The 25,457-nt window shown below is 39.4% G+C and overlaps 1 protein-coding gene across 2 annotated transcripts in view; it reads left to right on the top strand.

Moving 5' to 3' along the window:
* Papss2 (3'-phosphoadenosine 5'-phosphosulfate synthase 2) overlaps positions 1-25,457 on the top strand; it is a 75,852-nt gene that overhangs the window by 15,150 nt on the left and 35,245 nt on the right. The gene's annotated exons all lie outside the window — the stretch shown is intronic.

Genomic DNA, 25,457 nt, shown 5'->3' with positions numbered 1-25,457 from the left:
CTTCCCCATCTTTCTCCTTTCTTTCATTTCTTCTCCTCTCCCCTTGCCTTCCCTTCCTTTACTTTTCTTCTCCTCTCCCTCTGATTTATGAGCTTTTGCTGTGTTTCATATCTTGTAAGCCATTGTAAAATTTTAAGAAACAATGTAGAACAATAAAAATACATACAATTAATAATAAAAGGCATTTGAATTTTGGTTCCAGAACTACCCAAAGCTCTCATTAGTGTCTACCTCAAGTGCCTTTGCCTTCTACCTTTGCTTGGAATTGTCCAGATTTCTGTGTCTGCAGGGTTTAGAACCAGTTGATCAAGTAAGTGCTCATTGAGGGCTTCCAAGCTAAATGTTTTTTCCTTCCTGGAGGCTTATAAATAAGCCTTTCTAGCAGGGATAAAGATGTACATAAAAGGTTCATTATCTAAGGTTCAGAGAATTCAGGAGGGTTGCAAACTTGGATGGGAAAATGTTTTTATACCTATTACAGGGATTTAACACTTCGTTAAGAACAGAAACAGCGTACTAATAGTGCTTTAAAACTATGTCACCAATATAAACTACAGGTGTTTTCATAGCACATCACCGTCGTGTGTTGCTGAAAATATTGCAAAATATCTGTGCTCTTCATTACAATAGGTACTCTCATTTTGAAAGTTGTAATTTTTCATTCTTTGCAATCCTTTGTGTTTTCTGAATTTCAAAACATTTTTCTGAGAAGGGACTCATCACCTACCAAAGGGTTTCTTGACTCAAAAAAGAATAAGAATTTTCTGTGCAAGAGTACACTCATGTACACACACACACATGCACACACTTTATGCATACTGTTTCAGGGAGGTTTTATGTTCATTTTACAGTGCTTGTATCTAAGGTTTGCATTTTAAAAATTCATACCATAACTGGCTATAATGCAAGATAAGGAGGGCTTTAATTTTGCTTTTTTTTTTCACTGTTCCATTCCAATGAATTATTTCTAGGAAGTCACTTACACTGCCTTTTGGTCATAGCCTTGTCCTGTGGAGTCAATACATCCCCATACAGCAATTTTCTTGTGTTGCATCACATTATACTCGATCATTTTCAGCGAGAAGGCCCTTAAATTCACACTCTAAATTGTAGTTATTTTATACTAGAAAGATCTGAGTCTGACACTTGTTAACTCACGTGGTTAGAGCAGGATGTTAACAAAAAAGTTTTGACTACTTGAATTTTTAAGACCTAATATTTAAGTACTTTATAAGTTTAGAATTAGATAAGAAGTACAAATATTTTCAAATTTTTCTTTGCCTTGAGTGATTTCATTGTTTTTACTTAGCCTAGCATTTATTACTCTCATATGGGGGAACCAAGGTTCATTTGAGAATAGAATTCTCTGTTAATATTCACATGTAAGTCCCAGTTCAGAATTCACTTAATATCTGTATGGATTTTGTGCCTTCTTGCTTTCTACTCATTGTGCTAGTATTTGAATGTGCCTTTTAATTTCCCGAGACCTGGGTAGACCTTCGAGTCTATGTTGTCCTGAGCTTCTCAACTCTGCTAGGCTTCCCAGTGCTGTGTGGACCCTACTCCCAGAGTATCTGATTGAATTGTTCTGTGTATAGTGAAGGGAATGTCTTCAAACGCTGACTGAGCCTCTTTCATCAGCCAAACTCAAGAACTATAGCCTACCCTGGCTCCTGTACACTGAGGAACACTGTGACTTAACTGAACTCACCAGCTAGTTAGTAACTGATGCGTTTTCTCTTCTTCAGAAAGCTGTTTACCAGTTAATGTAGACCTTTGTGGCCTCCACATTCCTCATAAAATATGTAAAATGAAATATTCCAGCTGGAATGTTTGCAAGCTTGCTCTTTGTCCTGTTTTGCCACTATCTAATGAGCAGATAGCTTTCTTTTCTTTAAAGATTAATTTTTTTAAAACTAACACTCAGTTGTATAGAAGGATTTTCATTATGACATTTTCGTAAAAATGCATACAATGTATTCTCATCAAATTCGCCCCTTCCACTACTCTCCCTTTCCTTCCTCTCCAGCTTTTACTGGTTTCCTTCATACATACAAATAGCTATTTTGATCATATTCATTCTTCATACATGAAATAGTCTACTTTGACCAAATTCATCCTCCTCATCCTCTCCATTTGGTGATACATACCCCACACATAACTTCCCTGTCATTCATTATTTTGGTGTGTATTAATTATAACAAAGATGGTCTGTTATGGTCTTTCAGATATGCATATTTTAATCATAATAACCTCTTCCCTTGCATTTTCTTTCCTGGCCCCTCATCCCCTGTTGGTCAACAGCTTTCCTTGTTATCTTAAATCAGATCAAATGGCTTTTGAAAAACCCTGAAGACCATTCTTTCTTGGTCACCTGTTCTTACTTTTTTTTTTTTTGGGTCCGGTCATGGGGCCTGAACTCTGGGCCTGGGTGCTGTCCCTCAGCTCTTCAGCTCAAGGCTAGCACTCTACCACTTGAGCCACACAGTGCCACTTCCGGCTTTTTTCTTATGTGGTGCTGAGGAATCGAACCCAGGGCCTCGAGCATGCAAGGCAAGTGCTCTACCACTGAGCCACCTTCCCAGCCCTCACCTGTTCTTACTTAAGTTGACTATTTTACTGTGTAACTTTTCCCCACTCTTCTGTCACAATTGAGTGTGTGATTCTTGAATTGTAAATCTCTAGTACTCTTTGTTGACCTTTGAGTGTTACAAGGGGAGTAAATCTAAAAGAATTGCTTTTCCACATTTGATAGACTTGAGTATTAAAGACCACATCCCCCTGTTGCAAAATAAGTTGCGTTTTCTCTACATTCCTTCCTTCCTTCCTTCCTTCCTTCCTTCCTTCCTTCCTTCCTTCCTTCCTTCCCTCCTTTCTCCTTCCTTCTTTCCGTCAGTTGTGGGGCTTGAACTCTGGGCTTGGATACTGTCCCTGCACTCTTCAGCTCAAGGCGAGTACTCTACCACTTGAGCCACAGTGCCACTTATGGTTTTCTGGTGGTTTATTGGAGATAAGAGTCTCACGGACTTTCCTGCCCAGGATGACTTTGAACCATGATCCTCAGATCTCAGCCTCCTGAGTAGCTAGGATTACAAGCATGAGCCACCATCACCTAGCTCTGGCCTTCTCTTTTCTAGGGAAACATCTAGGTACCTCATGAGCAAAGTGCTACTCATTTATGTTTTAGAACTACCACCTAAAATTATTTAGAATGGATCAAATTAATTTGTCTTTATACCTTTTCCATTCAAGCTAATAGATTTCTTGCCTTAGTTTATTGATCGTAAGTTTTTTTATCAACTTTATCCTATGAGGTTAAAAAATTAGTAATATGTTGCCTTATATACCACTTTCCTTCATGGACATTCCTTCTCGGTACAGTGAATAGACCAAGGCAGATGTTAGCTTAAACTGATTGTATGATTCAAGTTTATAGTAATTCTAAAATTAATTCAGGTCTTACGATTTACATAGTGTCTTGATACCAGCTTTATTTTTCCTTCTTTTCCTTTTACATTTTATCATTTTTATTTATTTTGGTGATACTAAGGTTAGAACTCAGGGCTTCTTGCTGGCTAGGCAAGTGCTTTACCACTTAAGCCTTACCTTTAGACCTTTTGGCCTGAGTTTTGTTGGTGGTGGTGATGGCAGTGATAGGGCTTTTGTGTACGCCAGTACTGGAATTGGAACTGGAACTCAGAGCCTTGCATGCTTGCTTGGAATTTTTTGCTCAAGGCTTGAATCACACACCTCCACATCTATATTTTTGCTGGTTAATTGTAGACAGAGTGCCTTAGATTTGTCTACCTGAGCTGGCTTTGAACTGTAATCCTCAAATCTCAGCTAGGGTTACAAGGTGCATGCCACTAGTGCCCGGCTTTAGTTTGTTTTTGATAGGGTCTTGTGCGTTAGCCACAGCCAAGCCTTCAGCCATAATCCTCCTATTTCTATCACCCCATACTAAGATGATTCTCATGCCTATCTCCCTTTTGTATTATTTTGAAGTAAGTGTGGTTACAAGTATTAAAAACTATGTACACATGCTCATATGTATGAAATTAACCTTTTTACCTTCTTTTAATTCCCCTATGCAAGTTCAGGCTGGAAAATAAATTTCAGGATACTTTGGGACCAGAAATGAGAGATCAAATGGATTGGTTTCTAGTAAATGGAGTAGACATGAAGGGAAAAGGGAATTATACCAAGCTCTCTTATTAGCTCTGTGTAGAACCAGCACACACGCGCGCACACACACACACACACACATACACACACACACACAAAATCCCTTTGTCAAGTTACTATCAGAGAGTTACATACTATCTCTTCATTGGGTAACAACATTCACTGCAGAAGATTAATACTGTACATGTACTTGTGAACTGCACTTTGAATCACTCTGTATCTATGGGCATAGGTCAGTACTTGTCAAAGGATGTAGATCTTAAATATAATCATGAAGTTGAGAGTCTTGTTTTAAAGATAGGTTTATCCTAGTGAATGAAGATAATCATTTTATTGTATAGTTTAAGATTTTTAAATGAAGAGTTTGGTGGAACAAAACTTTAAGCCTTTAAAAAGCTAAAACCAAACCAAGCAAAAATAAAGAACTACAAAAAGAAAACACAGATCTTTTGTAATCTCTGACTTAGAAAGACATTTCTAAATGTGACACAAGCTAAGGCATTATAAAATGTTTTAATATAAAATATTTTATTTTTAGCCCAGTGCCGGTGCCTCACGCGTGTAATCCTAGCTACTCAGGAGGCTGAGATATGAGGATCACGGTTCAAAGCCAACCCAGGCAGGAAAATCCGTGAGACTCTTATCTCCAATCAATCATCAGAAAGCTGGAAGTGGCGCTGTGGCTCAAAGTGGTGGAGTGCTAGTCTTGAGCTGAAGAGCTTAGGGACAGCTCTCAGGCCGAGTTCAAGCCCAGGACTGACAATAAATAAATAAATAAGTAAATAAACAAAATGTTTGAATATTTTGAATTGAAACAGTATCAAAAACAGACAGCAACTTAGGAAAAAATTTGCAAGTCATAGAAGGCATTGGTTCTTTTCCAAAATCTATAAAGCTCTTATTTTAAAAAATCTGCAAACTAGGTTCCAGTGGCTTATGCCTGTAATCCTAGCTATTCAGGAGGCTGAGATCTGAGGATCACGGTTCAAAGCCAGCCTGGGCAGGAAACTCCGTGAGACTCTTTTTTTTTTTTTGTCGGTCGTGGGGCTTGAACTCTGGGCCTGGGCGCTGTCCCTCAGCTCTTCAGCTCAAGGCAAGCACTCTACCACTTGAGCTACAGCGCCACTTCCGGTTTTCTGGTGGTTTATTGGAGATAAGAGTCTCACGGTCTCTCCTGCCCGGGCTGGCTTTGAACCGCGATCCTCAGTCTCAGCTTCCTGAGTAGCTAGGATTACAGGCGTGAGCCACCAGCGCCCGGCTTCCGTGAGACTCTTATCTCCAACAAACCACCAGAAAACCAGAAGTGGCACTGTGGCTCAAGAGGTAGAGTGCTGGCCTTGAGCTGAAGAGCTGAGGGACAGCGCCTAGCCCCAGAGTTCAAGCCCCACAACCGACAAAAAAAAAAAAAACCTGCAATCCTATATGGTTAAAAATAATAATAACAATAAGAGCTGGGCTGGTGGCGAAGGCTGAATCAGGGGGATCCTGAGTTTAAGGCCACCCTGTCTCCAAATAAAAGCATTGTGTGTGTAAGTGTGCATGTGTGTGTGTGTCCAGATATGTTACAAAAAGAATTTAGATGTAAAACTGGCTCTTAAGTACATGAAAATATTCCTCATTTATTGTAAAAATGCAGTGCATGCTGTAATCCCAGATACTCAAGAGGTAGAGATAGGAAGATTGTGTTTTGAAGCCTTTTTAGGCAAGAAGTTATCTGAAAAAACAAGTTGAGTGTGGTGGTACTTTCTTATAATCCTAGTTTCTTAGGAAGAAGAGGTAGGAGGATTAAAATCTGAGCAAAAGTATAAGACTCTATCTGAAAAAACAAACTAAAGCAAAAAGGGACAAGCACTTGCCTAGCAAGACTGAGACCCTGAACTCTCAGTATTGCAATAAAAGAAAAGAAAAGAAAGTAAAAAGAGGGCTGGGATTGTTGCTTAATTGCAGAGTGCTTGCCTAGTATGCATGAAGCCCTGGGTTTGATTCCTCAGTACCAGGTAAACAGAAAAAAAACAGAAGTGGTGCTGTGGCTCAAGTGGTAGAGTGCTAGCTTTGAGCAGAGAGAGGTTCAGAGACAGTGCCCAGATCCAGAGTTCAAGCCCCAGAACTGGCAAAAAATAAAGAAAAAAAAGAAAGACAAAAGAAAAGAAAAAGAGAAAGAAATGTTACAAGTATGACTTTTCAGTTTTTCACTTATCAGTTATTACAGGTCAAAACGTTAGCCAATATTTTGTGTTTGCCAGGGGTGGAGTAAGCTTGTATTCATCCATATCACTACAGAGATATCTGTTAGTACAAATTCTACAGAGAAAGTCTGGAAATACTTCTCAAAATGAAACCCAACCTTACTATGACTTTTTGTGTGTGTGTGTGGGGGGGGTCCTGTCGTGGGGCCTGAACTCTGGGCCAGGGTGCTGTCCCTCAGCTCTTCAGCTCAAGGCTAGCGCTCTACCACTTGAGCCACAGCACCACTTCCGGCTTTTTTTTTTCTACTTATGTAGTGCTGAGGAATCGAACCCAGGGCCTCAAGCATGCAAGGCAAGCACTCTACCACTGAGCCACGTTCCCAGCCCTACTATGACTTTTGATCAACTTAGATCTAGCATTTTTTTCTGTAGAGATATTGCAAATGAGGAAACTGATGTGTAGACAGTATGTTTTGGGCATTGTTTGGTAACCGAAGGTTAGAAACAAACTAAATTATAATAAGAGACTGTAAGTACACTGTACTATGTTTTATTATTACAATACATCTACAATGTAGACTAACTTGAAGCTGTTCAAATAATTAAGGTAGGTTATTCTACATCAATTCGAATAGTTATTGTATTATTACACCAATACAGTAGGATCTCTAAGCATTTTTTTTTTCAGGAAAAAAAGTCATAGTGCATAATATTATTGATAATCAGGTAACATTCGAGACAAATAAATGATGGTGACACATGTATTTATAAGTATATACAATATCTCTAAGAAGGATACATAGTAAACCAATCATAATATGCTCCAACAGGGAAAACTGAGAAACTGGGTAGGAAATTTACTTTTCAAAAACAGAACATTATAAAAAGGAGGAGAAGTGGGGGGGGGGGGAGACAGAGGGAGGAAAGAGAATAGTGAAGAACTATGGAGCTCACGAGGTTTTTATCCCACTTACTATTTAAGAAGTTAGTTAACATGGATATTGACATCAAAAAGAGATCTCTGGATGAGACACCAGGGATGTGATTGCCCTTAGCACAGCAAGCAGTATGGACATAGCACACACATTAGTTTCCCTTGCCTTTAGCTCTTGTAGCAACAAATTGGATGCACCTAGGTAGATGCCTACATAAGCAGTCACATGATGAAAGAAGCCTCAGCTTAGGGAACTTCAGTCTTTGGGACCCTCAGCTCCATAGGGCAGTGAGCAGGCTGGTCCTTCCTTACAGAGAAATTATTCTTTGGCATCGCATCCAAGGGTGTTCATTATACAAATGCCCTTGAAAAACATTTAGAATAATTGGTAGTAAGCTCCACTCACAAAAAAATACTTATGAGTTTTTCTATCCTTTATTTGTAAATATGTATATACTCATGTACATATATGAAGCTGAAAGGCAGAAAGTAATTCCTGATACTTTGAGGCATTTAGCTAAGTCATATGGAGAGTATATGCATTAGTTCTTGTTAGATTATTAGGCCTGGATCTGCAATCACCTAACTCAGTATAGGTCAAAGGTATCTGTGGTCACAAACTCCATTCTTGTATCTAGCCCATTAGACACAAGGGCAAGTTATTGGTCAACTGAGAGTGAAAACATGAATGAGTCAGCACAGGTCACTCCCTCCTACCATGATAAATAACTGTAGCATGGCCAGGGTCACCTTGGGCACTTGTATTACTAAAGGGAAATTTGGGAATTCACAACATTATGAACCTTCTTTGTGAGGTTCCATTGTAGCTTACTTTCACAGTGACATCAAGTTTCAATCTTGACTTTGCAAACATGGGCTAAATATAGGGTGGGGTTCTTTCCTGACGTTCATCCCTAGGTGATAAAGAACCTCAAGAACAAGCTTTCATTCATGGATGGAATAAACAGGGCTTCTGTTTCATAGTTCAGGGTGGGCTTAAAGGAGCCATGCTGGGTCTGTGGAGGGATGAATTAGCAGCCTGTTAAAAGGTGCTGCGTCCCCTCCTAAATCACCTTGAATGCTCTCTGTTTTTGCAGAAGCAGTGACCCATATTTAAAATTTTTTAATTTAAGTAGAATATATAAATCTTTAAATGTGCTGCTCAATAAATTTTCATGGAATGGACGCACTTGTTAACTATTACCCATATCTGGAAACAGGGTACTTCCTGAGTTCCAGAAACCTCTTCCAGCCACCTCTTCCCTTGACGAGGTAATTATCCAGATCAGTTTTGCCTCCTTTTTAACTCTTATGAATAGAATTTTACATTATACATGTTTCTGTGTATGTTGTCTTTCATTTCAAGCTTATTTGTGTAATTTGTCCATATTATTTGTAGGTGATCAGAATTTGCTCTTCTTATTGTTGTATAGAACTGGGTTTTTGGTTGTTTTTTTTTTTTTTTGTTGTTGTTGTTGTTTTTGACAGTTGTGGGGCTTGAACTCTGGGCCTAGACACTATCCCTGAGCTCTTTTGCTGAAGGCTAACGCTTTAACAACTTGAGCCACAGTGTAGTTTCATTGGGGATAAGAGTCTCATGGGGACTTTTCTGCCTAGGCTGGCTTTGAACCATGATCCTTAGATCCCAGACTCCTGAGTAGCAAGGATTGCCAGTGTGAGCCACAAGCACCTAGTTAAAACTGGTTCTTAACAGGGGTGGTTATGCCCCGTGAGGGAAAATTTGGTAGTTTAGAGTCACTGATGTGGGCAAGAAGCTGCTGCTAACCTTCATATAATTTATCAAGTTCAAAATATCAACAGTGTTGACCATGAGACACCTGTCTATTTAGTGTTGCATTCTGTGAATAAATCATAGTTTATATCATAGTTTGTGTATAAATTATAGTTTATCTACCCACCTTTGCATTCATGAGCATTATATAACTCAGTTCTGGCTTTGAAATTCTTGGAACAGCTCATCAGACTCAAGAGCTTGCCAAACAGCTGAGTGAGACAGGAGAACCTCAAGTCTGAGACCAGCTGGGCCTATATAGCTAGATGATCTCTCACAACAGGAAGGGTCTTTATGGTTAGAGTAAGTGTTAGAATTTAAATGGATTATTATATATGGTATTTTTCATAAACACAATCATGTGTCTTGAAACTGCTGCAAGAGTTTTGAAGAGATTCTAAGTGAAAGAAATAAGGTTTTCATCAAAGAATGAAGAAACTTCTTAAAAACAGTTTTGCTGATAAATAATTTTCATACCACAAAATTCACCCATCTTAACTGTACATTTTAACTGGTAAATTTAAAGTTGCCCAGCCATTTCCAAAATTTTGGAATGTGTCCATCACACCCAAAAGGACTCTGGGACCCTTTGTAAGTATTGCTATTTCTGTCCCCAGATAATTTTCATTCCTGGATTTTCCTATAAATGGAATAATTATCATGCATACTTCCGTTTTGGCATCTGTTATTTAACATACTGTTTTCAAGGTTCACCATATTGGGGCAGGTATCTGAACTTCATACCTATTTATAGCTGGATAGAATTCCATTGTATAGATTGACCACCGTTCTGGAATGATGGTCCGTGTCATTCTCAGTGTTTCCTCAGCTTGTCTGGCTAGTGCCCTCTCCTCTGCCTCCCCATCATAGAAACCTAGAGATATCCAAGAGAGCAACTGAATAAAGCTGTTCCTGAAGTGTTCATTTGTGGTTAGTTAGGTTGGTTCTTAATCTGGGTGCTGGTCAGTTAGCCTATATTTACATAATGAATTGGACTCCTGTGAACCAAATGGCTATTTCCGATAAAGAAGTAGTTCTTTTCCATTCAATAAACTTTCATATTTTTATAGCACCTCTGATAAGGTGTGTTGGCTCTAAAAGTCCTGACCATAAATAATATGACATCTTGCACAATCCAGCAGCCAACTATATTTGTTGCCCCAGAATAAATTATCATGAAATCTTATCTGCAGTGTTTTGGTTACTAGATTTAATAGAATAAATATTTATTGTCTTCACTATGTGTATATTCAGTCTGGCATTCTGACTGCAGAAAAGTTTAAGACTTATGTAATAACAGAACAATTAAAGTTTATTGTAAATATGCATTTAAATAATATTTTTATGTTGAACAGTCAGACATTCAGGTTTATAATTCTATCTAACCTCAACAAATACCCTATACATTAGGAAAGGAAGGAGGGAGAGAGGAAGGAGTGGGGAAAGCGGGGGAGGAGAGAAGAGGAAAGGAAAGGAAGGGAGGGGAGGAGGGAGAGGAGAGGAGTAGAACCCTAAGGACTATGCCTTTGTTTTGTTTTCTAGTTCTTCAATTGTGGAAATTTCCCCCATATGTAGCCTTCTTGTTAATGTTTATATGAAAAGAAATGTCAGTGTGTAATGAAATCTTTACAAATATCTATTTCTTGTTATTACTTCCAATATCACATTCAGGTAGAGGGTATGATTGACATGAAAAAGAAAGACCAGGCTGGGCTCAGGTGACTGATGCCTGTAATCCTAGCTACTCAAGAGGCTGAGATCTGAGGATCAAGATTCAAAACCAGCCAAAGCAGAAAAGTCCCCTAAGACTTTTATCTCCAATTAACCACTCAAAAACTGGAAGTAGAGCTGTGGCTCAAAATGGTAGAGTGCTAGCCTTGAGCAAAAGAGCTGAGGACAGAGCCCAGGTGCTGAGTTCAAGCCCTACAGCCAAAAATTTAAAAAGGCTAGTTTCCTATCCCTGTATCTGGATCCAGTACCAGGCAGCTTCTTGAATAGAAAGGGAGGGATCACCCACTTACAAATCCCTTTACAGTTGAATGTGAAATGCTGTGGTCTCAAAGCTTTCCCTGACCATCAGAGAGCAGTGCAGAAGAGTATGGGATGTGGCAGTGTGATACTGGTTCTAACATGACAGGAGAAAGCATGGGAGAGATCATACCTCCTGTCAGAGATCAGATACTCTCTAGGCCTGGAGAGCACATGGTTTCCTACTCTGGAAAAAAAGGATTTTGACAGCCTTTGAGTCTATGTAGATGAGTTAGTTTTAAGTGACAAAACTAGTTGTGTATTTATGAATTTATAACTTAAAAATGTTCCCTTTCTGAATGGCATCTAATTTTAAAATATGCAGCTTGTCCTCCATAGAACTTTGTCCATTCCTTCCACACACTACTTTCCACTGTGGAATATGTGGGCTGGTTGTGCCTGTCAGGAAGAGAATGTCAGATTTCAAAAAAAAAAAAAAGTCTCTATCACTTATTGGTTGGGAAAAGGGAAGGAGGAAGCTGTTTAAAATCTCTGAATTCAATTCAATGGCCCTGCAGTGAAATAGCCTTCTCCCTCCACTCCCCACCCAAGGTGTTTGTATAGCCCTGCTCACCTCTCACTCACTCACTCACCTTCCCTCTCGGATTCTTTATCACATAGCTGGCTACTCCTAGCCAGCTCACAGCTCATGTCAAGGTAATGTGTGGGAGCTGAATGTTCTTAATATTGGGTCTTAGGTCTTGGAGGAAATTATCTAAAGTCTGAAAAACTATTGTGTCTGCAACTTTAAAACTTGTTATAAAAAGGTAGATGCTTGGGCTGCATGTGTCAAGCTCCATAATGCAATTATCTTTAGCAGTATGAGGACTGAAGCAAATCCAGACTGACACACAGAAGGATATTCCTTTTGAAAACAACTCCTAAGAGAGCATTTTATCTGTGGCGAATAGGGAAACATCCTCAGTGCTCAGCAAGTCTATGTAATAAATGCAAAACCTTGTAATAAATGCAAGGCTAGGGCTCATTTTATGAGAAGTAATCCCTTTAGTAGTGCCAGATAAAATAAAGGAGGTCCAATTAAATTTGAATTTTAAACAAATGGATACATCTTTAGTGTTTAGTATGTCCCAAATGTAGCATGGGACACATTCCATTTTTATTTGTGAAATCTGGCAATTTTAACTAGGTTTTTAATGTTTTTCTCTACACAATTTGAATAATTAATACTTGCCAAGTACTTCTGGCATCGTAGTTAGATTCAGAGTATCCCTGGAAGCTGTGGCCTTTCTTTCCACAGCCTCAGAGCAGTCTTTGGCATGGAATTGGTGCTTAATAAATACTTTTTGAAAAAGTATAGAATATGATGAGTTTGGGGTTTTTGTTTTGTTTTGCTTTTGTAAGTTTATTTTGGTGATATCTGGGATTTGAACTCAGGGCCTTGACATTGCTAGACCAGTACTCTACCACTTGAGCCCTTTTTCAGTTGGTTATTATTGAGATAGGGCCATGTTTTATGCCCAGACCAGCCTGGACAGAGATCCTCCTGTTTGAGATTTGCTGAGTGGTAGGGTGGCATGTTTATACCAACACATTGTCAATAGAGGAGACTTGTGAGCTTTTGCCCTGGGCTGGCCTCAAACCATGATACTCCAAGAAGCTACGAGTATAGTCTTCAGCCACCATGCCTTGTTGAATGTTCATAACATAGGTAGAAATGCAAGTTCACATATATAAAAATAATAATGTGACCAATACCATCATTTTCAGTTATTAGATTAGCCCATTGAGGTAAAAGATTCAGTTATGAAATAGATGACTCAACAAGTAACTACTAAAACAAGAAGTTATGCTTAGCTCAGTGACTAAATAAGCCTTATTTGAGTTTGATATAATCTTTTTAATGACCTGATTTAAATTGCTCTGCTAGACATAATGCTGCCTACCTTTTTATATACACACTTGAATCTTAAAGTTTTAATTAAGTCCTTTAATTGATTAATACCATTGTTTCTAGCAGAGTTAAATTTCATTCAAATGAAATTGGGTATGTACTGGATGCTTAAGGAAAAACCTGGAACATTACTATAACATAACATTTACTGTAGGTTTCATGACAATTACTGTAGGTTTCAGTTTCTGCTAAGGAATTTATAATTTATGATAATACTCTTACTTATGATAGCATTAAATACAAAGCTAATTAACAAACAATTTTTTTCAGTATAAAACTTTCATATTAGAAATACCAGGTTAAGCTAGGCATGGTGGCTCATACCCAGAATCCTACCATTCCAGGAACTGAGGCAGAATGATCATGAGCTTGAAACCTGCCTGGGTTACATGGTAATACCACCTCAAAAATACAGAAAAGAAAGAAATAGAAGAGCAGTGCATGAAGAGGTATCCCAGCTGGAAGAAAAAAGATAGCAATTATTAGGGTTTTTTAAGTGCAATATTTTTTGTGACAGGAAAAAAAACTGAGCAAAGGAAACCCCTAAGGCTGCCAAAATGACTTAAACTATTATCATTAACTTTACTGCTGTAAAGTTAACATAATAGGATATAAATAATTTAATAGGATATAATTATCGTGTTAGTACTAATGACTATTTTAATGAACATTAATTGTCACTATGATATTTTGTGTACATCTTCTATGTGATCCTCATAGACAGATAAATGGAAGAACTGAGGGTAAGTAAAGCATACAGCTAGCTGCTGGGAACTGGGAGGTTAAAGCATCTATCATTTCAGTATTGGTGCTCTGGATTCTGCAATGTCAGAAGAACATCTATCCCATCAGGAGTGTATGGGTGGGGCAAGCACCTCTATTTGGGTGTGCAGTGATTTGTATTAATGTTACTCAACTCATCTTACAATACTAATAAGTAGACTGCTTCCAAATCTGTATCCCATCTGCAAACCAATGATTACTATAGGTTTGAGCTGTACTTTTCTTCTAAGGAATTTATATTCATGTTAATACCTTCATTTATGATAACATTAAATGCAAAAACTAATTAACATATAATGTTTTTCCACTCTAAAGCTTAAGCACATGGAACGGATTTTTATTATTTGCCAGCTATAATGATAAAATAAAAATAAACATAATATAATCATGAGTTTATTAAATCACAGAATTGATGATAATACCTTAAGCACACCATTTATAATTGAGATTATGTACACTTTTTTCTTCAGAGGAAAAGCCTGAAAAACTATACAAATTTTTTGAGAAATAAAAATTTTCTGAGGAAATACTCTTCTTTCCTTGAGCTTTTGTTTACCATGAAAGATTTTTTTAAATTTCTCTGTCAATTTTGATAAATTACTGGATAAAATAATCTAGATTGATAATTGTTATCTTTCAGGACTTGACACGATGTCTTTCTATGCTGCCTTACACTGAGTGTCTATATGAAAAAAATCTACTGTTGTTTTAATGCACTTACCTTTGTAAGTTACTTTCCTCCTCTCTTTTTCAGCTTTCAGTATCCTTTTTTTATTCTGCATGTTTAGTGTCTTTACTAAAATGTGTCTGGGTATATTGTTCCTCTCATCTGTTTGGAGTTCTATATGCCTCTTTGACATGAATGACACTCTTTCTCAAGGTTAGGGAAATGTTCTTCCATTACTTTGTTGAATAGGTTCTTGATGGCTTTCGTTTTGATTTCTTCATTGTTTATCTCCATAATTTGTAGGTTTGACTTTTTGGTGGAGTCTGAGAGTTCTTGTAATTCCCCTTGGTATCTTGTAAAAGTATTTTTTTCAGTGTCTTTGAATGTTTGAGGTAATTGTTCTGCTTTATCAGATATCATGTCTCCTGTTCTATTAACTAGGCGTTCAATGGGTTTTTTATATGGGAAATTGAGCTCTTCATTTTGAGGATTTTTTCCAATGTTTCCTCTCTCTCTCTCTCTCTCTCTCTCTTTCTCTCTCTCTCTCTCACTGAGCTCTTCATTTTGAGGATTTTTTCAATGTTTCCTCTCTCTCTCTCTCTCTCTCTCTCTCTCTCTCTCTCACTCTCACTGAGCTCTTCATTTTGAGGATTTTTTTCAATGTTTCCTCTCTCTCTCTCTCTTTCTCTCTTTCTCTCTCTCTCTCTTACTGAGCTCTTCATTTTGAGGATTTTTCCAATGTTTCCTCTCTCTCTCTCTCTCTCTCTCTCTCTCTCTCTCTCTCTCTCTCTCTCTCTCCCTCTCCCCCCCCTCGTGTGTTTATGTGTGTGTGTGTCGATCATGGGGCCTGAACACTAGACCTAGGCACTGTCCCTCAACTCTCCAACTCAAGGCTAGTGCTCTACCACTAGAGCCACAGCACCACTTCTGGCTTTTTCTGCTTATGTGGTGCTGAGGAATCAAACCTAGGGCCTCATTCATGCAAGGCAAACACTCTACCACTGAGTCACCTTCCCAGCCCCAATGTTTCCCATCTCTTTATTATTATCTCTTGGGGCTGGGGAGGTGACTCAGTGGTAGAGCGCATGCCTTGCATGCGTGAGGCCCTGGGCTCGATTCCTCAGCACCACATAAGCAAAAAGAAAAAAGCCGGAAGTGACACTGTGGCTCAAGTGGTAGAGTGCTAGCCTTGAGCTGAAGAGCTGAGGGACAGCGCCCAGGCCCAGAGTTCAGGCCCCATGACTGGATCCCCCCCAAAAAATTTCTCTAATGTCTTGCATTGCTTTCCTTTGGGATTCAACTATTTGTATTCTCTTGATTTCTGTTGTTATTTGTTCAATTTCTGATTGATTTATTGATTGATTGGGTGAGTGACTGATTGACTGGTTGATTGATTGATTGCCGTCACGGGGCTTGAACTCAGTGCTTAGGCACTGTCCCTGAGCTTTTCTGCTCAAGACTATTGCTCTACCACTTTGAGCCACAGCTCCGTTCTGTTTTTGGTTTTTGGTTTTTTAATCTGGTGGTTAATTGGAGTTAAGAGTCTCACAAACTTTCCTGCTCAGGTTGGCTTTGAACTTCAATCCTTACAGCTCAGCCTCCTCAGTAGCTAGGATTACAGGCATGAGCCATCAGCACCTGGCTCTGATTTTTTTTTTTAGATAGTTATAGGATCATGCTTTAGGATGTCCTTCCTTAACTGTGGTAATAGTATGAAGGGGGCAAAGAAATAATTGTATCAGATTAATACTAGGTATTTGATTGTATAATGTGGGAAAGGGTAGGGGGCTAACTTTACGGAAAGGTTTATTGGAATGTGAAGAATTTAGATAATATTGTATTAGATTAGAGAGTTAGGTGAAGTGAAGAGTGTTGAGTAGGTATATATGCATACAAACATAAAAAAAAAAACAGAAAACACTAATGCTCAATTAGGAGAAAAAGAAGAAAGAAAGAAAGAAAACAAAAAACTAGAAAGCAAAAGCAAAAAACCCAGATGTTTAGGTAATCTAGTTACTAAGTATGAGTTAGGTAATGTGGAAGAGTTATGGGTAGGCTATCTTCAGTAGGAAACAGTATGAGTAAGAGAAGAGTTCTACTTACAGATATAAGGAATGTATAAATGGGCAGGACTATAGCAGGGTGTGAAGCTGTGATTCAAGAGAAAAATACTAAAAGATGGATAATGGGATTCAGAAGCAAAATACAAGATTAGATTAGAGAATATTAGGTGTATGCTAGAATGTAGAGGTGAAAAAGTAAATTATCTTTATTCAATTTACAGAAAAGATAAACCAGTTTTTAAACAATACCATACTCAAAATAAATGAACCAAAGTAAAGAAGAAAGACAGACTTGTATATACAACAAATGTGTTTCTGGTTGTTCTGGGTATCTCAGGGACAGTAACTCTTTCCAGGCTGGAATTGCCTGGAAAGAGACATCATTGCCCAGATGTCTCTGCTCTCTGCTTTTCCAGATGTCTCTGCTCTCTGGTTTAGCAGGAATCCCCAATCTTCTGTTCCTGGTACAGAGCGGCCCATCAGCTTCTGCAGCCTCTGGCTTCCTGTGTGTTGTCATGGCTTCCTAAATGTTAATTTTTTAGCTGTTCCTTGCGACCTACTTTGACCTCCCTTGACACATCTCTTATCATTGATTTATGCTCAAGTTCTACAGCAGTGTCCTGTAATTACTCCTTGATCATGTGCTCGCTTCCCAGAGAACTTTGTCAAGATGGTGATTCTCTGTCATGCTCAGTGATACAGGGAATAAAAAATACTTCAACTCTCCACAATCCAGCCTCTCGTAGCAGATTAATCTCTGCTTTCCAAATCTCTGAATTGGCATTAAGGGTTGAAGGTTGTGTTTACTTTTCCCATAGCTGAATTCAGTAGCTAGTTTTATTTAATTAGTGTTGAAATCTTCAGATTTCCTTCCTTCAGCCAGAGATCTCAGCACCAGTTCAGGACTCTTTCTTTTGCTGTTTTCTTCTCTGTAAATTCCTGAGTCTCTTTGAATTCCTTATAGGTTCTATTTTCTTTCATTCTTTCTTGCCTAAGAAGCTGTTCACTTTTGCATTACTAGATTCTCATTAATCCAGCTGAGATTTGAAAAAGACTTACTATCTTTCTGTTGTTGTTTGTGTTAGTGCTGGAGATTAAACCCAGGACATGCTAGGCAAATGTTCTACTACTGAGTTATGTCCTCTGCCCAAATTTCTACCGTTCTTATGACCCATTCCTATCCTAATGATACTCATTTTCTTCACAAACAATCTTAACACATGACCCTCTGATTTTGCTATAGTAACCAAATTCATGAAATACCATGAGTATGACAAATTAGTGTGAGAACACTTAATATTCATTTGGTGTGTGTGTGTGTGTGTGTGTGTGTGTGTGTGTGTGTGTGTGTGTGTGTGTGTGTGTGTGTGTGTGTGTACCAGTCCTGGGGCTTGAACTCAGGACCTGAACACTGTTCCTGAGCTTTTGTGCTCATAGTGTTATATGGTCATTTGATCACAAGATCCAGAGAAGCCCTATTTTGAGAGGTTGAATTGGGAGTTTTTATTAGAAAGCTGGTGACTGGGAAGTGGCGCTGTAGCTCAAGTGGTAGAGCACTCGCCTTGAGCTGAAGAGCTGAGGGACAGCGCCCAGGCCCAGAGTTCAAGCCCCACGGCCGACCAAAAAAAAAAAAATAGAAAGTTGGTGACTGTGAGTAGACTCATGTCCCAAAGACTTGCAGCCTCGAATATAGTTAATACTTATGAAACTGAGCCACAAGGATATTAAAGAAAGAGCAGAAAATAATCTCCACAAACCAGATCAACTGTAATAGAAGTTCAGGAGGGACCGTGGTTAGGAGAGTCAGGAGACACTAGGCATGGCTTAATGGAAGCAGGAGTGGAGTGACCTAAATAGAGGTATGGTTAGGAGTCAGGGTCACAGTGAGCTTGGGAGGTCAACGAGTCCTGAGAGATCATGATACAGGTCTGGCAGGTCCAGGAACAGGAACTTACTTCTTAGTCCCTGTCCCATCTGCTTCTAGTTCAGGTACGTATCACCTGGGGGTGGAAGTGGGGGAGTGGAATTTCACCTCTAGAATTTTTGGGAAGTCCCCATCATCCATGAAGATGCCAAGATGGCACCACTTAGACCCAGTATTCCTATGTCAATGGCTAGCACTCTACCACTTGAGCCACACCTCCACTTCTGGCTTTTTATTTTGGTGGTTAATTGGAGATAGAAGTCTCATCATGGACTTTACTGCCTAAGCTGGCTTCAAACTGTGATCTTCAGATCTCAGACTCTTGAGTAGCTAGGATTACAGGCAAGAGCCACTGGTGCCCAGCTTCATTTGGTAAATTTTAAGTCTTTAGTATTCTTGGCACGTAGTTTCAAAGCACATGTAAGTAGAACAGTCTGTACAATGCTCCCAGCTGGGGAAAGAGACAGGTGTATCAGGAAATGACTACAATTAAATGAAAGTTGTAAGTATTGGTTATTTTTTCTAGGTTTGCCTAAACACTTAAATTACCTGAAGTACTTGGAATAACAAAATTTCTAGTTTTTTAGGCCCTAATTTGGACCAACTGAATTAGAATTTCATGGGGAGGGTCCTGCATTTTCAACAAATGTTCTAGGAGAACCTTAGAATGAACTAAGCTGGGGAAATTGGTGCAAACAGGATCCTGTGGGCCCAGAGGAGGAAGTTGCTAAGTCTGTCTTTGAGTGGGAAGATTAGCTAAGACTCACAGCATTGTGTAGGCCACACCTTAAAGAGTGAGTAAGCAAACAAGTAGAGAAAGAGAATATTCCAAGTGAGAGAATTCTGGCAAGGGCCTCCCTAGAAGCATAAAAAGGAATATCTTGTTCTGGGAGGGAACATGGGGTTTGTTTGTGCAATTGTGAAAAGGGACAGAAGGTGACCTAAATGTGGTTGCACATCCCTGTAATCCCAACACTCAAGATGCTGATGCTGGAAAATCATGAGCTCAAAACCAGCATGGGATACACAGGGACATTATCACAACAAACAAATAAAGCAAGAGAAGGGGCTGAAAAAAATTGCCATTGTCCCAACACAAAATCTATGGATATTACCCTAAAACCAACAGGGACCACTGTAAGACTGCAAAGGAAAGAAGCGTGTCCTGATGGAAGAGAGCTGAGATTTTAGGTTTGAAGATTATTGAGACTCCTGGGAACAATCAGCTAACAGAGGGATGGTCTGAGAAACATTGGCTAAATTTGACAAGAAGACTTAGAGATTGGTTTTCTTTGAAAGAAGGGAGACTGATGGTAGGGTGATTATGTGTGATCATTGTGAATCATTGCCTAGTGATGAGGAAGAGAAGCCACCAGTGATGACAGGGGGATGAATTCCATCTTGGTTATGCTGAGTTGCAGTAGTTGTGAGGATTATAATTTGTAGAGACATTGGAATAGGTAAAGACTTGGAATAGCTGAAGATTTGGGATACCTAGGTATCCTGATAGTTCCTTGAACCTTGGAAACAGATGAAAATCATGAAGGGTCTCTGGATGAAGTTCTGTTGAAGTCCCATATGGGAATCTTTTAGACAGAGAATTTGGCCCTCATTTTCCCTTTTAGCTCAGTAATTTTTGTAGTATTTTATGTGTTAATTTTAAAACAAATACTTGTTACATATGTTTTATATATATATATATATATATATATATAACACATATAACTTGTTATATATATAGCATATGATTTGTATATATATACCTTGTTATATATATACATCTTGTCAATTTATGTTTTTGTCCTTCTGATTTCTTTGCTCCATAGTTTACTTATGGGAGAGTTTATCATGTAAACTTCAAGCGACTTTAAATTAGGTATAAAATAATGAAGTCAGTTATTTTAAGAAATATGATCAGGAAGGAAAAAGAATCTAACAGTGCAGAAGCTGAAATGTTTGTAAAATGTTGAGCTTTTCATTGTTTTTCTTATTGCTAAATCTTAGAAATTTTTACACTTAAGAAATCAGATTCAAGGTGCACACTTGCAAGACAGAGACCAGGAGGATCACAGTTAAAAGCTAGCCCAGGCTGGACACTAGTGGCTCCTGCCTGTAATCATAGCTAATCAAGAGTTTGAGATCTGAGGATCATGGTTCAAAGCCAGTCCAAGCAGGAAAGTCCATGAGACTCTTATCTCCAATAAACCACCAGAAAATTAGAAGTGGTGCTATGGCTCAAGTGGTAGAGTCTTGCCTTGAACTGAAGGGCTCAGGGACAATGCCCAGACCCAGAGTTCAAGCCCACGACCAACAACCAAAAGAAGAAGGAGGAAGAGGAAGAGGAGAAAGAGAAGGAGGAGGAAGAGGAGGGGGAGGAGGAGGTGGCAGCTAGCCCAGGCAGAAATGCTAGTGAGACCCTCTACCCCCCCCCCCAACTGAATAAACAAACTGGGCATAGTGGCACATGTCTGTGATCCTAGCTATACAGACAGCATAGGTTGGAAGATTGAAGTCTAAGGCTGACTGGCCCCTGGCAAAAAAGGTGAGACCTTATTTTAAAAATAACTAAAAGCAAAAAGGTTAAAGGGGAGACTAGATCTCTAGTGGTAGATCATGTGCCTAGCAAATGTGAGGCCCTGAGTTCAAACCCCAGTACCACCCTCAAAAATAGAAAAATTAGACTTCAGATTTTAGACAGTTTAGCTACTAGTAGTGTACACTTCAGTTTACCTTACTAGTAACTTTACTTTAATGTGGTACACTGTTACAGTGAAAAAGAATTATTTGTATTGTCAATTGAAGTCCATTCCTTATTTAGATTTCCTTAATTTCTACCTAACATTTTGTTATCCAAAGATTGTATCCTACAGTAGTCATGTGTCCCTTATGGCTCCTTTTGGTTACAATATTTTCTCTCCTTGTCTCTAACAGTTTTGAGGAGTACAGGTCAGGTATGTTATACAATGCCTTCTGTTAGAGTTTTCAAGTCTCTGTCATAATTACATTGGAAATTACCTATCACCGTTGGGTCAGTTATGAAGGGCAGGCCAACTTGGAGCTCCCTACCAGATCATGGCAGATTAGAAAAATCCTGATGTGGCATGTGCCTTGGCTCTGTCTGTGACAGGTTTCCTTTGGGCACATGCTCACTGGGCTGAGGACTATACCTGTTGTGGGAGTCGAAGCTCTAGCAAAACAAACATGAACTCCTGCCCTGCAGGGTAGTTCAGGACAGTCACACATCCATGCTGCAGAAGTGGGCAAGGGACAAAGGCTGTCCCCTTATGCCATGGACTGTACCAGATGAAAACTGCAGCTGGAAGAAGTGGTGCTGAGAGCTGTATTGTTAGCATGATACATAGTGTATGGTTCGGATATGAAATATCCCACAAAGACCTGTTAAAGGCTTGGTCCTTAGCCTTTAGGGCTATAGGATGACAATGAACCATTGAAGGCCTTGCCCTCGAAGAGGATATTAGGACCCCAGCCCCTTACTCTTTGTTTCCTGGCCTCTATGAGATAAATAGGACTCCTCTATTATGTACTTCTACTTTGGCGGACTGTGTATAGTTTGGCGAGTACCCCAAGCCCAAAAGCAACAGGATCAAACAACCATAGACAGGCACCTCTTAACGTGTAAACCAAAATAAATCTTTCTTCCTTAGAAGTTGACTGTCTCAAGTGTTCTGTCATGGCAATGTAAAGCTGACTAACACAATTAGTAAATATATATATCATTGTGAAAATTAAACTCTTAGAATTGAATTTAGCATGCTTAGTTGTTGGCTTACTTTATCTACTATCTTTCTTTACAAAGAACACTTTAGAACTATATTTCCTAAAATATAACTCTGTGTGTGTGTGTGTGTGTGTGTGTGTGTGTGTGTGTGTGTGTGTGTTCGACTAGAGATTGAACCCAGGACCTTGAATGAGACTGTACAAGCACTTTACCTCTTGAGAACTCAACACTCCAAACCTTTTAAAATATATCATCAGTTTTTTGACATAGATTTTTTGCTATGTACCTCAGGCTGAACTTGAATTCATGATCCTTCTGCTTCATCTCTTAAAGTGCTGGGATTAAAGGCATGAGTCATTTAAACTGGCTCTATATTACTGATTTTTAAAAATGTAGTGACATTTCTTCACTTGAAACTTCTACCTACTGGGGGGTGACATTGATCAAATTCATTGTACACATATTTTGACATGTTGAATTGAAACCCTTTGGATATAGGTATTTAAGCATAACAAAAACAAATTTTTGCCAGATGCTGGTGGCTCAAGCCTGTAATCCTAGCTACTCAGCAGGTTGAGATCGGAGGATCTCAGTTAGTAGATTGGCTTGGCGGGAAAGTTGGTGCAACTCTTAGCTTCAATTAATCACAGAAAAAGCTGGAAGTGGTGCTGTAGCTCAAATGGTAGAGTGCTAGCCATGAGCAAAAGGAATTTAGGGACAGCACTGAGGCCAAGTTCAAGGCCCAGGCTCAGAAAAAAAAAAAATCTTTTAAAAACCCAAAACTTGCTTACCTTCAGTAACATTGTGTTTTGGTTACAAATTCCCAGAAACTAATCTGAAAAGGAAAAATGTTTTGGAACTACTCCTGTTAAGAAATGATAATTAAGAATGAGTTTTTAATTATTATATTTTAATATAATAGCAAAAGCCTTAATATACATCACTGAGGAACTGAGAGATTGAAGTCATGCAGCTGGGACTGAGAACTGGGGGTTCTGTGAAAGCAGAATGAAGGCCAGGACATAAACCCCACTGTGTCCTGTACCTTCAAGATAGGAACTAAGGCCTATTTCTACCGAACAGTCATTTTTCAGATCTCTAAGTGGAGCACAAAGAGGCTTTGAGCAGTAAGATACTGCATATGAAAGTGATATTTCTACCATAGGCTTGGTAGGGCAATAATGAAGGTTGCTGCTCTCTGAAAATGGACTTTGAAATGGAGGAATGAGAAAGGTTGGAACATTTAATCAATGAAATAATAATGAGTGCAACAAACAAGTTCAAACAGGGCTGGGTAGGCTTGGAGTCAGAGATGCAGAGTTCATGTACACTATATGGGAAGCAGTGGAATGCAGGAAGAATTGAAATGCATAAACTGATTGGCTCATTGGGAGGCTCACCCAAACTTGTGGTTTGTAGCTTTCTCATTTCTTCAGGATTCTACCTTTCATGACATTTGACACTCCCTTGTATGACACTCTTGCCTCTGATTCTTGGCTTAAACGTGGCTCCAGCGCTGCCCCACCCCACCATGAAATCAAGGTTGAGCCTGTGGGCCAAGACCCAGAGTATTCTGGCACACCTCTTTCTGCACCACCAATAGGTGTAGGGGTGGGTTCAGCAGACACCTGGCAGCAACCTTGGGCTAAGTAACCTGGCCTGGGCTCTGGTAATCTCCTGAGGCTAACCTAAGGCAAAGGCCATCCTCCTTCTGATAACACAAGTATCAGAAATCCAGGACAGCCAAGTAAAGGCTATACATTTGGGGTAGAATGAGGAGGCTTCACACGGGTTCACCTCGGCCTAGGATGCTTCCTGGCGGGGCCTTACTGATCAGAGCAACAACAACAATAGCAATATAGTATGTGTGTGGGGGGCACGGTGTATGTGTGTGTGTGTGTGTGTGTGTGTGTGTGTGTAACTGATCACCCCACAGAAAGGTAACAGCCACTTCCTGATTTGCTCATGAACCACATCTCCTCAGACTTGGAATGTAGTGAACTCCAGACTCCAGCGTCCTAAATCTGAATCCTGTAGACCTCAAACTACCAGCATTTGTCCAGATCAGAGGTCCCTAGCACTGGTTAGAAACACTACTGTGTTTCTGGGATTTCATTTATTTCTTTATAAAGGTAACTGTCTGGTTTAAGTATCCTTTGCCCACTTTTCAGAGGAGGGTTAGGGATCCTAATGACTCGCCTGGGGTCACAGAGCAAGAAGGCTGTGAAGCAGCTTTAAAGCTGTGTTTGTGGACAGAGCCCACAGCCCTCCCACTTCGGGGCTTGCTGGAGGGAGATTTTTCTGGGCAAGAGATCTAAAAAGTAAGGATGTTGCAAGATTTCTCTGAAGGACCCAGCATAGAAGTATGCCACCAGCTTTGTGGTTTCTGGGCCACTGGTTGCTAAGTGACAGTATTAGACAAGGTGCTGATGAGACTGTTGCCCCTGTGTATGCTTGGAGAGGGGGTCTGTGGGGAATAATGCAGTTGTTCCTCTAACTTGCATTTGAGGGTTTTTGTTTTTGTTTTTTAAACAGAGAGAATCTCCTTTCTGACCACTATGTTCTTTTTAAAGCTTAGAATGACACTTGTTCTTTACAGGAGTGTAAAGCATTCAGTAGGAAAAGAAACGATTTGGGCTATTCTGCCACTTTGCAGTTCAAATATCGTTCAGAACACATCTGTTTCTATTTAATTCGTTTGCCTTTTGCAAAACATCAAGGATGATTTTGAAATAAATAAGAAGCAAAATATCCTGTGGAACCAAAGCAGTCTAATATCTGACCAGCTGAAAATATTTTGTTTTGCTTAAATATGTCCAGAGCAAAAGAAAAAATGAATAAAAACCTATGGCTAGCCAGACACCAGTGGCTTACGTTTGTAATCCTAGCTACTCAGGAGGCTGAGATCTGAGGATTACCGTTCAAAGCCAGCCCAGGCAGGAAAGGCCGAGAAACTCTAATCTCCAATAAACCATCAGAAAACTGGAAGTGGTGCTGTGGTTCCAGTAGTAGAGCACTAACCTTGAGCTAAAGAGCTGAAGGACAGCGCGCAGGCCCAGAGTTCAAGCCCCATGACCGACAAAAACAAACAAACAAAAACTATGGTTAAGGTGTAACTTAATCCTGCAGACGTGGCACACATCTGTGATTTCAGCTTCTCAGGTGGTAGAGGAGGAAAAGGTTGAATGCTTGAGGATAGCTTGGGGCTGTGTAGTGAGACTCTGTCTGATGTTAGGTCAATTAA

This window comes from Dipodomys spectabilis, unplaced genomic scaffold (genome assembly GCF_019054845.1).
Source record: "Dipodomys spectabilis isolate Male_0828 unplaced genomic scaffold, ASM1905484v1 ptg000125l, whole genome shotgun sequence".
Classification (NCBI taxonomy): domain Eukaryota; kingdom Metazoa; phylum Chordata; class Mammalia; order Rodentia; family Heteromyidae; genus Dipodomys; species Dipodomys spectabilis.
Note: the sequence above shows the minus strand (reverse complement) of the source record. Positions and strands in the feature narration are given on the sequence as shown.